This window comes from Sorex fumeus, unplaced genomic scaffold, assembly GCF_029834395.1.
Source record: "Sorex fumeus unplaced genomic scaffold, SorFum_2.1 ptg000029l, whole genome shotgun sequence".
Lineage (NCBI taxonomy): Eukaryota > Metazoa > Chordata > Mammalia > Eulipotyphla > Soricidae > Sorex > Sorex fumeus.
Genome location: NW_026606086.1, coordinates 16,095,942 through 16,108,061, shown reverse-complemented (window position 1 = coordinate 16,108,061; position 12,120 = coordinate 16,095,942). Strand labels below are relative to the sequence as shown.

Here is a 12,120-nt window from a genome sequence, read left to right as displayed (position 1 = left end):
TGGGTCACACCCGGCAATGCACAGGGGTTCCTCCTGGCTCTGTGCTCAGGAATTACCCCTGGAGGTGCTCAGGGAACCATATGGGATGCTGGGAATCGAACCTGGGCTGGCCGTGTCCAAGGCAAACGCCTTACCCGCTGTGCTATTGCTCCAGCCCCCTGAAACTTCTTTTTTTTTATTAATTAATTTATTTATTGAATCACTGTGGGAAAAGTTACAAAGCTTTCAGGTTTAAGTCTTGGTCATGCAATCATCAAACACATTTCCCTTCACCAGTACTCATTTTTCACCACCAAGAACCCCAATATACCCCTCCTCCCAGCCCTCCCAATGCCTGTGAGGCAGATGAATTCTAGTTAACACTCTATCTACTTTGATTAGATTCATTGTTTCGACAAAAGATGCACCATTATTAGTTAGAGTTTACACCCCAAAATCAGACCTGCTGAAAAGGCATTGTGAAATAATTTGTTTTCTACAGCTGGTTACAAGAACCAAATGATGATTTTGGATTTCTGAAATTTTACTTATTAAACCTGGAAGTATTTCTGCCGAGAGTCAGATAATTATAAGATTTGTTTCTGTGGCTTTAGAGCCAAGGCCGTGCCAGAGAGCCACTCGTGGGGGGCAATTCGTGACCTCAGTAGGGCGTGAAGGACGAGCCGGGAACGCCCCCCTTCCCATGCCTTCCCATGAGGTTTCAGTCGCCCCATCACGAAGCAGGCTGGGTTTTTTGCCCAAATCCATTTATGCTCCAATCAGGCCTGGGAGAGGCTCACGCCTGATGCTGATGGGTCCTCTGGCATGTCTCTAACTTCCCTGCATCAGAAAGCAACAGAGCTTTTTCCTGACTTTGTTCAGAGAGTCGAAGAAAGTGTGGAGCGTAAAGTCTCAGAACCCATCAACATTCAGGACGAGATGGTACACCAATTGGTCTGGGATGGAATGACTCCTGAGTGTAAGCATGTCTGCGAGGACATGCGGCATGCTCATTACAAGAACTGGATCATAAAAACACAAGATGTAGGACCATCCTCCTTCCACGCTGCCACAATAGCTGCCGACTTGCAGGTTCACCGCGTGAGCAACACTTGCTGCTTTAAATGCGGTGAGTTAGGTCATTGGAGGAATAACTGACCCCAGCAGGAACCCCCAGAGGAGATCCCTCCAAACCTAATACCCTCTCCCCTCGATGTCAGAAGGAACATCATTGGGAAAAGGACTGCAAGTCCAAACCCACAAGGATGGGTCCCCTCTAAAGAGTTTAGCACCTCCACCTTTCCCGTTCCCACCAAAAATTTTTCTGGACCATCCCAATAGTCCAGAACTCCCACTGATCCCCATGTCTGATAAAAAAAAAAAAAAAACTCTAACTCTGCCTCAGAACTAGAAAAGTCAAAAAATGGTAACATCTGACCACCTTAGGTTTACAACAACTTTGTCATATTTTATTTTGCCGGCTTTTTATTATCCAAAGTGCTTTCTCTGAAATGAGTCAGAAAGAGAGGGATAGGCATAGAAAGATTGCATTCATCTGGGGAACATAAAGTAACAAAATAGGAGACTAACACCCAAGAATGGCCGAGTTTAGTACCAGGAATTTTGCTCCATGGCTTGGAGGCCAACCACACATGCTAGGGGAAAAGGGAGCTCAGATAAAGAAGGGAGCACCAAATAAAGGTGTTGGGAGGATCCTCCCAGGATGGGAGAAGCATGCTGAAAGTAGACTATAGACCAAACATGACTGCCACTCAATGCCTCTTTTGCAAACCACAACACCTAAAAGGAGAGAGAGAACAAAGGGGAATGCCCTGCCACAGAGGCAGGGTGGGACTGGGGGAATGGGGGGTGGGAGGGATGCTGGGACCCATGGTGATGGAGGATAGGCACTGATGGAGGGATGGGTATTTGATCATTGCATAATTGAAACCCAAGCACAAAATTTGTAAGTCTATAACTGTACCTCATGGTGTCTCACTAATAAAAATTTTTTTTAAAAAAAGTGCTTTCTTGACCCATTTTTAACAAGTAGGAAACAGGCTGTTCAGGCTGGGAAACAGAGGTGAGGGGGTGGGGCAATGCTCCCAAATTGGCCAACAGGGCTAAATTTTGCTCTGGGGACTGCCTCTACCTTTCTCAGTCCATCAATTTTCTCCCTGCCATTCTTGAAGGGTCAGATCGACCTGTCAAGAATATATGTGTGCATATGTACATGTGATGTTTCTTGTCTTTCTCTATGTCTGTGTGGAGTAGTACTCAAACGCTAGAGTTAGGTTAAAATTAGAAGTAGAGGGGCTGGAGCGATAGCACAGCGGGTAGGGCCTTTGCCTTGCACGCGGCCGACCCGGGTTTGATTCCCAGCATCCCATATGGTCCCCCAAGCACGACCAGGAGTAATTCCTGAGTGCATGAACCAGGAGTAACCCCTGTGCATCGCTGGGTGTGACCCAAAAAGCAAAAAAAAAGTAGAAGTAGAAATCCTTAAACCTGGGCACGAAGCATCATCACAAGAGGTCATTGTGATATGCAACCTAGCAATTTAAAAGGTTTAGGTGTTTTGGGACAGAGAAATTGAAATTCTCAATCTAAAATCTCTTAATGGAAAAACATTAATGGTTATCAACAATTGAAATTCTTTTAAGCTTCAGAATCTGCACTATCTAGGAAAAGCTGCAGAGTTAGAGCCTGAAACTAAAGAGAAATAAGAGTTCAGAGAATGTAAGGCTTTATCTTACAAGCCTCAGCCAGTCTTAATGAGAAGTTAGGCTGTTTTACAAAACAGAGGTACAGAAGCCACCACAAGCTAAGTTGCTCATATTTTCATAAACATTGGCAGTTCAAGTGTTTTCTTATGCTAATATCAAATTTTGAAAGAAAAAAAAAACAACAGGGGTCATTTTCTGTGTCTGAAAGCTTGCTTGTATCCTTGTAGTTAAAGTATCTGTAAAAGTATCTGTTAAAGTATCAGTTAAAGTATCTGTTAAAGTATCAGTTAAAGTATCTGTTAAAGTATCAGTTAAAGTATCTGTTAAAGTATCAGTAGTTAAGGTATCTGGTGTAGAAAGCTCATGATTTGAAATAACCAAGGTACAAGAAATACTGAAATTAAGCCAAAGAAGATTTTCTCATGTTCCATAAAAATTGGTTCAAAGGTTTTCTTGTGCTGGTATGTCAAAATATATATACATTTGTTTGTATCTGTATTGGATTATTACAATCTGAGTTGAAATAATTGTGATACCTAAAAACAGGTTTGAAGAGTAATGGTTTAGTTTAAAACATGAGTTTCTAGAGTTATAAAATTGGTTACAACACTTACCCTACCAGTGTTTTATTTGATCTCTGAGACTTCTGGTAACTAAAACTTCTAGAGCAAGTTAGCAAAAAATTGTAATGGGTTCATCTCAGGTGTCAGTCTGATAGTCTGGTGTACCTTGGTAACTGTAAAGGTAACAGGCTTTACTGCTGGTATTCCAGAATCACTGTCACTGTCCTCCCTTGTTCATAGATTTGCTCGAGCGGGCCCAGTAACATCTCCATTGGAGACTTTGTTGTTACTGTGTTTGGCATATCGAATACATCACGGGGGGCTTGCCAGGCTCTGCCGTGGGGGCGAGACACTCTCGGTAGCTTCCCGGGCTCTCGGGGAGGGGTGGAGGAATCGAACTCGGGTTGGCCATGTTGGCTGCGTGCAAGGCAAACGCCCTACCCATTGTGCTATTGCTCCAGCCCCATAGCTTCAAAAAATCTTGATAAAAGTTTTGGGGATATCAGGCATTCCTGCTGGAATTCCAGAATCAGCTTCCAGCCTTCTTACAGAAGGGGGAAAAATTAGTTACTTTAAGATTCAAACTGCTGAAAGCCAACAGCCCTTTTGGCTTTCATGACCTTGTTGAACAAAGGCAGCTGCCTCACCCCACATCCTTTCTTCTCCCTCTGCCTTTCCTCAGTGGAGGCCAATTAAAGCTTAGGATGGTAATAAATTACAGCCTTATTCTGATTTCAGAAGCTGATATCTAAGTGTTAAAAGTTCTGAATGCCTTTTGAATAAAGTATAACCAGACAACAAAATATGTATTTGTGGTAAAAGGAATTTAAACTATTCTGGCAGGGGGCTGGAGTGATAGCACAGCGAGTAGGGCGTTTGCTTTGCACGCGGCCGACCCGGGTTCAATTCCCAGCATCCCATATGGTCCCCTGAGCACCGCCAGGAGTAATTCCTGAGTGCAGAGCCAGGAGTAACCCCTGAGCACTGCTGGGTGTGACCCAAAAAGCAAAAAAAACCCAAACAAACAAAACCCTATTCTGGCAGAAGAGTTTTGTCTCAAGGAGTATGAAAGGAAATAGGAGATAAAACAGAAAACTAGAAGGAATATTTGTCCTTCATACTGAGATAAATATAGACAATCCAAAACTTTGCTCCCCTTCTCTATATTGTGTGATTTTCAAGGATTGTTTAAAATACTAGCTTAAACTGCATATATGACTATTTGAGTTGTATACTGGAGAGAAAATAAATTGAGGTTAAATTCATTTAATAGAATAAAATACAAAACACAGTCCACTGTTATGGCTCCAGAGTATCAGGTTAACACCTGAGATTAATCCATTATAACTCTTTGCTAAATTTCTCTAGAAATTTTAGTTACCAGAAGTCTCAGAGATCAAATAAAACACTGGTAGGATAAGTGATTAAGTGGGCAAAGATTGAAGGGAAATGTAGAAATCTTGTGAGTTTTTTTTCTTTTTTTTGCTTTTTGGGCCACATCTGGCGATGCACAGGGGTTACTCCTGGCTCTGCACTCAGGAGTTACTTCTGGCGGTGCTCAGGGGACCATATGGGATGCTGGGAATCGAACCCGGGTTGGCAGCGTGCAAGGCAAACGCCCTACCCACTGTGCTATCTCTCCAGCTCCTCTTGTGAGTATTTTAACACCCATTTATCCATGTTTTCCTACAGTTTGGAATTCTATGTTATAAGATCTTGAATTGTGAGCACTGTAAACCTTTTGAATATCTATGGGCCTGATGTAATGCTTTTAAAAGAGTACTGCAGAGTACCACTTAATGCTGGAGCGATAGCACAGTGGGTAGGGCGTTCGCCTTACAAGCGGCCAACATGGCCGACCCGAGTTCGATTCCTCCGCCCCTCTCGGAGAGCCCGGCAAGCTACCAAGAGTATTCGATATGCCAGACACAGTAACAACAATGTATGGTAATTGAAAAAAATATTAGCAGACTTCTTTCAAAATTTCTTGGTAGGTCAAGCCATATTAAGTTCAGTAAAATAAGGAGGTTAAAACCTACAAAATATAAAAAAATATAAAATATGACTATAAGAAAGGAATATAAACATGTATTTTAAGTAAAAAGAATGATGGATGGGGTTATCATCAGTGGGAAGTAGAAAAGCAATCCTGTTAAAGTGTAGTTGGCTTTGAAGTGGAGAAGTTACAGGACAGAATGGATGTAAAGAAGGTTTGAGGTTTTGTTTTTTTGTTTTGTTTTGTTTTGACTTTTTGGGTCACATCTGGCAATGCTCAGGGGTTACTCCTGGCTTTGCACTCAGAAATCACTCTTGGCAGTGCTCAGGGGACCATTTGGGATGCTGGGAATCGAACCCAGATTGGCCGCGTGCAAGGCAAACACCCTCACCGCTATGCTGTCACTCCAGCCCCTTGAGGTTGTGTTTTAAGGAAAAGAAACTGTGATCAAATTTTATTCTTATAAAAACTCTTTAAAATATATCTGCAGAATTGTTCTAGTATTCACACTCTTGTTACAGTGCTCTTAGATAACTGTATATCAAAGTTTTCAACATGGAACTAAATGAATTAGATGTGATGTTGTTAAGCTGTACATTGGATCTCTACAGATCTGAGCTTCTTTTGACTAGGACCCACAGCAAACAGGTGTATTGTATTTCATTGTGAGTTAAGTGAAATGTTTGCTTTTCTCTTCTTTGTACCTTCAGTATGTCTTTGATGCTTCATGGCACCATGTTGGCTTGTTTAAATCCAGATAAAAGTCTTTCCTCTCTGTATTAGGGTCTATCCCTCATGCAGACAGGAAAACCAGCTATGGGACCCCAAAACCCTCTTCCAGGGAAACAGTCAAGGGATTGGTCTAAATGACAGGAACGGGTATTTAACAGGTACTGTTTTAAGTACCCTACAAACCTCAGAGGGACCCTACAGGCAGGCCAGATCAAGGAAAGACTGGAAATCATCCCTGCTATGGAAAAGGACGAATCTGGAAATCTGCAATGACTGACTCAGCTTGGGCCCTACCCTCAGCGTCAAGAAAAAAAATGGGAACGAGGATATCTCCCATCCCTGAAGAAGGGATGGGATGGACTCCTTTCTGCCAGGACACCTCTATGGAAAATGAGGCCCAAGGCCACATCCAGTTCAACCTCAAGGCTTGAGGCCATCCAGTTCATCGTGCGACCTGATCTTCGCCTCTTATGGCCAAGCTTGGGTAAGTCTGAAGTGCCAGATGAAAAATTAATGCCATTAATTGGTGTGTCTCCTATCTTTAGCCAACCCCCAGGACTTCTCAGTAAATAACGGGGCACCCCAAATGGAGAGTTTTCTAATCTTGCTGTGCTTATGCAAAAGAACAAGTCAGGTTTGTTAAATCATCTGGCAAATTTTAAAATGAAGGTGGAGAGAAAATCATGTTTCCGTACCTTGCTGTTTTGTAAGAATCAGATTCTAAATATACAGAGGTGAACTTGCCTGGCTCCTGGCTCCCGTGCAGAACCCGCAACTTTCCTGTCTCTCTTGCCTGCCTCTGAACTAGCTGCCTCGGTGGGATTAACCTCTGACGCCCTGGCTAAAACGCTCCTGACAACCCGAGACTTCACCAACCAGCTGCCGGGGGTGATTGACTCCACCACACCATCCCTGGCGATGCTGCAAAGTCAGATTAATTCAAGGCTGAAGTCGTTCTTCAGAGAGCACTGGACTTAATTTACAACAGACAAAAGGGGGAAGGGTCTCTGATGAACAATGTTGTTATTTTGTTGAATGTGGGAGAGTTGAGGATGATATCCAGGCTTTGGTCAACATTCACAGTGATCTTAGGGAAGGCTTCAATGTCCACTCCCTCTTCTGGTCCATTGTCTCAGTCCCGCCTTGGATATTTGCCTTACTTACCCCCTTTATTGTGGTTCTCTGTTGATTAGCCGTGGCCCCTTGCACACTTAGACTTGCTCAAACACGATTCAGGCATTGGTCCATCAATTTACAATTTGGCAATATGAGCCCCTAAGAACCTATTTTTCTATGACTCCCAACTGTAAAATATGGGGAACACTAGCTAAGGGAATGAGAAGGTAATGCACCTTTAATTTGGGTAAACCTTTTATGATCTCCCTATTATTAATGCTGTAGGTTTTGAATTTAAATAAAAGGGGAGATGTGGAGCATGGCGAGCTGATAAGATCTGTTCCTGTGTAGTGACCGAGTAGGGAGTGTCTGGGTGCATTTCACAAGTACCAGGAACTTGATAAAGATTCATCAAGCTTTTTTGTGGTTGTAAAGATTTGAACTTTACAACCACCAGCTTGTAAAGTTTATGTAATTGGACCATCCTCTTAAGCTGAAAACCTCTATAAAATTTGTGTGTAGTTGGCAATAAAGTGAGCGGTCATCAGCTGTCTCCCGGTGTGGTTCCTCCATGCACCCGTCATCCTTCATCCTTCGCCCACCTTGCATCTGCCCAGACCTGGGGCGCGACGTGTCTGAGCACGTTGTAGAAAAACAGTTCCCCGACACAAAAATCAATTGGGTTTCTATTCACTAACAATGAACATTCCAAAAATGAAATGGAGAAAGTAACTCCGGAACAATAGTACAGCGGGCAGAAACTTGCCGCACACACACCAGCCCAGGTTCAAGGCCTGGCACCACATCTGGTTTCCCGACCCCTCCGCCAGGAGTGACCCCTGAGTGCAGATCCAGGAGCAATTCTTTTTTTTTTTCTTTTTGGGTCACACCCAGAGATGCACAGGGGTTACTCTTGGCTCTGCACTCAGGAATTACTCCTGGCGGTGCTCAGGGGACCATATGGGATGCTGGGGATCGAACCCGGGTCGACCGCGTGCAAGGCAAACGCCCTACCCGCTGTGCTATTGCTCCAGCCCCAGGAGCAATTCTAAGCACAACCGGTAGTGGTCCAAACACAAGAACAAAAAATATAGAAACTAACAAACAAAACAAACTACAGGAGTCGAGAAAAGGGACACCACCTTACAGATGAGTGGAACAAGGAGGAAAATCCAGCATAAAACTGCTTGCCTGTGACCTCCTGACATTTAATGTTACTGGGTCATAGGCCACTAAGACCATGGAAGAAAGGAACCTTTTCAACAAATAGAGCTGGCATAGCAGGGCATTTGACTGAATGGCATGTCTGAATGTGTACCAAGTCCCAAGAACTAAGTGAGAGTTAACTCTCAGCGAGTCAGAGACATGTATGTGGCACTAAGAGTTCTAAGGAGAAATTCCAGGAGTGAATCTTGAGGTCATCAAAGTTCCTTACACATAATGACAAAGCTTATTGAGAACAGAGATAAACGGGACTCAGTCAAAAATGTAAAGCTTTAGGCTATGAAGGAAACCAGCAGGAGAGTGGAAGAAGACTCACCAACTTGAGATGTTCATAAAAAAAAAAAAAATCTAAAGGGCTTTAATTGCAACAGGAAACTGGATCTCTTTGGATTCTAGAGTGGACAGGAGGGGGCGGGGGCAGGGCTTTGCACTCAGGAACTTAGGAATTACTCTTTTTTTTCCCCTTTTTATCTTTTTGGATCATGCCTTGTGTTGCTCAGGGTTACTCCTGGCTCTACACTCAGGAATTATTCCTGGTGGGGCTTGGGGGGACCCAAGTGGTGCTGAGGATTGGACCCTGCTCTGCTTGTGCAAGGTCAAGGCCCTCCCACTGCACTCTGGCTCTGGACCAGGCTTCTTTATCATCATGGAAATCGATCTCTCCCGTTCCCTTTCTTGTGTGACTATTGCAATGACAGGGACACACACGCACGCACTTTGGTGGTAGCAGGGGTCCCTGGGATTCTGTCTGTGCCTTGAGTTGCAGTACAGAGAGGGCTGGGCATTTTGTTTGAGGTGCTCACACATCCGGGTGTCAGGCTTACACAGACACATGGAACAGAGCTGAGGGTCCCACCTGAGGCCTCACACCTACAAGGCAGCCCCCCTGCCGCTGAGTTTCCTGAACCCCCAACCAATTCTTTTTTTTCTTTTTGGGTCACACCCGGCGATGCTCAGGAGTTATTCCTGGCAGTGCTCGAGGGACCACATGGGATGCCAGGAATCAAACCCGGGTCAGCCGCGTGCATGACCAAGGCCCTACCTGCTGTGCTATCGCTCCAGCCCTCCAATTCTTTTTTTGAGGGAAGACCATTCCCAGGGGCACTTGGTGAACACAGGGGCCAGGGATGATGGCTGGAGTTCCAGGGCACACTCCAGCCTGTCCTGCTGGCCCAAGCTAAGCCAACGAACCGGTAAAAAAAAAAGTTTGGTGGCTTGGGGGCCGCACCTGGTGGTGCTCCTGGTCTGGGGGTTGCACCTGGTGGTGCTCCAGGTCTGGGGGTCGCTCAGTGGCCGAGCCCTGGGGTGCTGGAGCTGAAAGCCCAGGGCCTCACACATGAAAGGCAAGGACTCTGCCTCAGGGCCTTGTCCCAGAACAGCCAATGCTGAGACTTCAGGAAATCTGACCCTGGGGGTGGGGGAGCCTGAGGCAAGCTCCCTCTCCCTCCGGGACAGGGTTGAGTCAGCACAGAGAGAACTTGCCCAGAGGCAGCTCTGAATGCAGGTGGTTCTCTGAGTACAGGTGGTTGCCTCTGACCAGACATTTTCCAAAAATGATATGTGACAGGCTCCAAAGAATAGGAGAAGAGGGAACTGAGATGGCACTAATTCGTGGGTGACTAATACTCAATCCTGCTGCCCGAAAACCCCGTCTGCTCCATCTGCAGTCATTTGGCAACCCAAAGTCTAGACGAATTTGTGCATTTGTGCTACTGCACTGCTCAGTCTTTTTTTTTTTTTTTGGCGGGGGTGTATATTCAGCAATGCTCAGGGCTTACTCCTAGCTCTGCACTCAGGAATTTCTCTTGGTGGTGCTCAGGGACCACATGGGGTGCCAGGGATCGAACTTGCGTCAGGCACTTGCAAGACAAATACCCTCCCCTCTTTCTGTCTCTCCAGCCCTCAGCTCACTGTCTGAGGAGAAGAAAACCTTCAACACACTATCATGTTTCATATCTACAGGAGAGGCCTGGTTTTGCTTTTTACTAAAATTACCTTTCAACGACTTTTTTTAGCTGGGGGGGGGTGGGCACGTCTGGTGTGCTCTGGGCTCACTCTGGCTCTGGACTCAGGGATTACTCCTGGCAGACTGGGGGACCCTATAGAGTGCCGGGGACTGAACCTGGGCTGGCCGTAAGCAAGGCAAACACCTCCCTACCCCCTGGACTATCGCTCTGGCCCTGGGAGCCTAGACATGCTCCTTCCCTGTGGGCCCCTCACAGCTCTCCTGACCCCGGGTGCTCTGAGGGCTGGCACAGCTTTGCAAACAAGACACCTGGGTTTGATCCCAGGGTCCCCTGAGCAACACTGGGAGGCTCTGCAAGCACAGAAGCTGAGCGTGGCCCCCACTGGCTCCAGCTGTGGCCCAGACCACCCCTGCATCAAAAGACGACAAATCAAATTGTTGCTGAACGTGGCACCCAGGGTAGGAGGATGAGGAAGAAGAGGAGGAGCAGTTGGTTCTCACGGAATTGTCAGGAATTATTGAAACAGATTTTCTTTCAAAATGTGAAAGTAAATGCAAGATCCTGGTGAGTCTTCTGTTTGAAGATGGGCGCAGAATTTAATGTAAGAATGAATGGGGCTTGAAAACCTCCAGAACCCGATCACTGCCATACTCACGGCCAGACTTTACAGGCTCAGGATGAGCCTCATCCAGAAATGAGTCTGTTGGAAAACTCAGGTATGCGGGTTTTGTAACTGAAATCTCCAGCTTTCAAGGGGTCGCAGATGGGCTATCTCCCCCATCTTTCTGGATTTCCAGAAACCCAGCAGTCACCCACATGCCCCAAACCTGTCAGTCAGTTAAGAATTTAATGCCAGTGGGGCCGGAGTGATAGCACAGTGGGTAAGGTGTTTGCCTTGCACGCGGCCAACCCGGGTTCGATTCCCAGCATCCCATATGGTCCCCTGAGCACTGCCAGGAGTAATTCCTGAGCGCAAAGCCAGTAGTAACCCCTGAGCATCGCCAGGTATGATACAAAAAGCAAAAGAAAAAAAAATTTAACGCCAGCATGGTCATTCTTAGCTATATTGAAAGTGGGTAGAGGGATATTCTTAATAACCTTTCAGTATCAATATTTCAATATTGCAGGTGGGGGGTGATGGGAGGGAACCTGGGGACACTGGTACTGGGAAACGTACACTGGTGGAGGGATGGATGTTGGAATATTGTATGACTGAAATCCAATCATGAACAGCTTTGTAAGGGTCTATCTTACAGTGATTCAATACAAAATTTAAAAAATACTTTAACTCCAGGGCCAGCAGGTAGGGCTTGCACGCAGCCGACCCGGGTTCGATTCCCAGCATCCCATATGGTCCCCTGAGCACCGCCAGGAGTGATTCCTGAGTGCAGATCCAGGAGTAAGCCTTGAGCTTTGCCAGATGTGACCCAAAAAGCCAAAAAAAAAAAAAAAAAAAAAAAAAGAAAGAAGAAGAAAAAGAATTTAACTCCATAGAAATGTTGAACACTCTGGAGTGTGCAGCTGTGATTTCCGTTGCTCAACATCTCAAACTCTGTAAAACTGATAATTCAGGAGTAGCACACCACATTGGAGGGGAGGTGATGTAGAAGACAGCTAATCTCAACCAATAAAGTATAAGTACAGAAGGCTTGACCTGAAACATCTCAGTAATCACTTATCCATGGGGTTAAGTGCTCCATGGTGAGATACAACAATCTTCACTAACTTTCTGTGAAGGAAACAATTTTTTTAATCATCCTTTCGGCAAATTACTTATAACAATGTAAAATAAATTACTGAGGGCCTACTATGCGGGC

At 45.4% G+C, this 12,120-nt stretch overlaps 1 protein-coding gene across 1 annotated transcript in view; it reads left to right on the top strand.

The window, feature by feature from the left end:
- Positions 1 to 12,120, top strand: part of JMJD6 (jumonji domain containing 6, arginine demethylase and lysine hydroxylase) — a 151,015-nt gene that overhangs the window by 44,958 nt on the left and 93,937 nt on the right. The window lies entirely within an intron of this gene.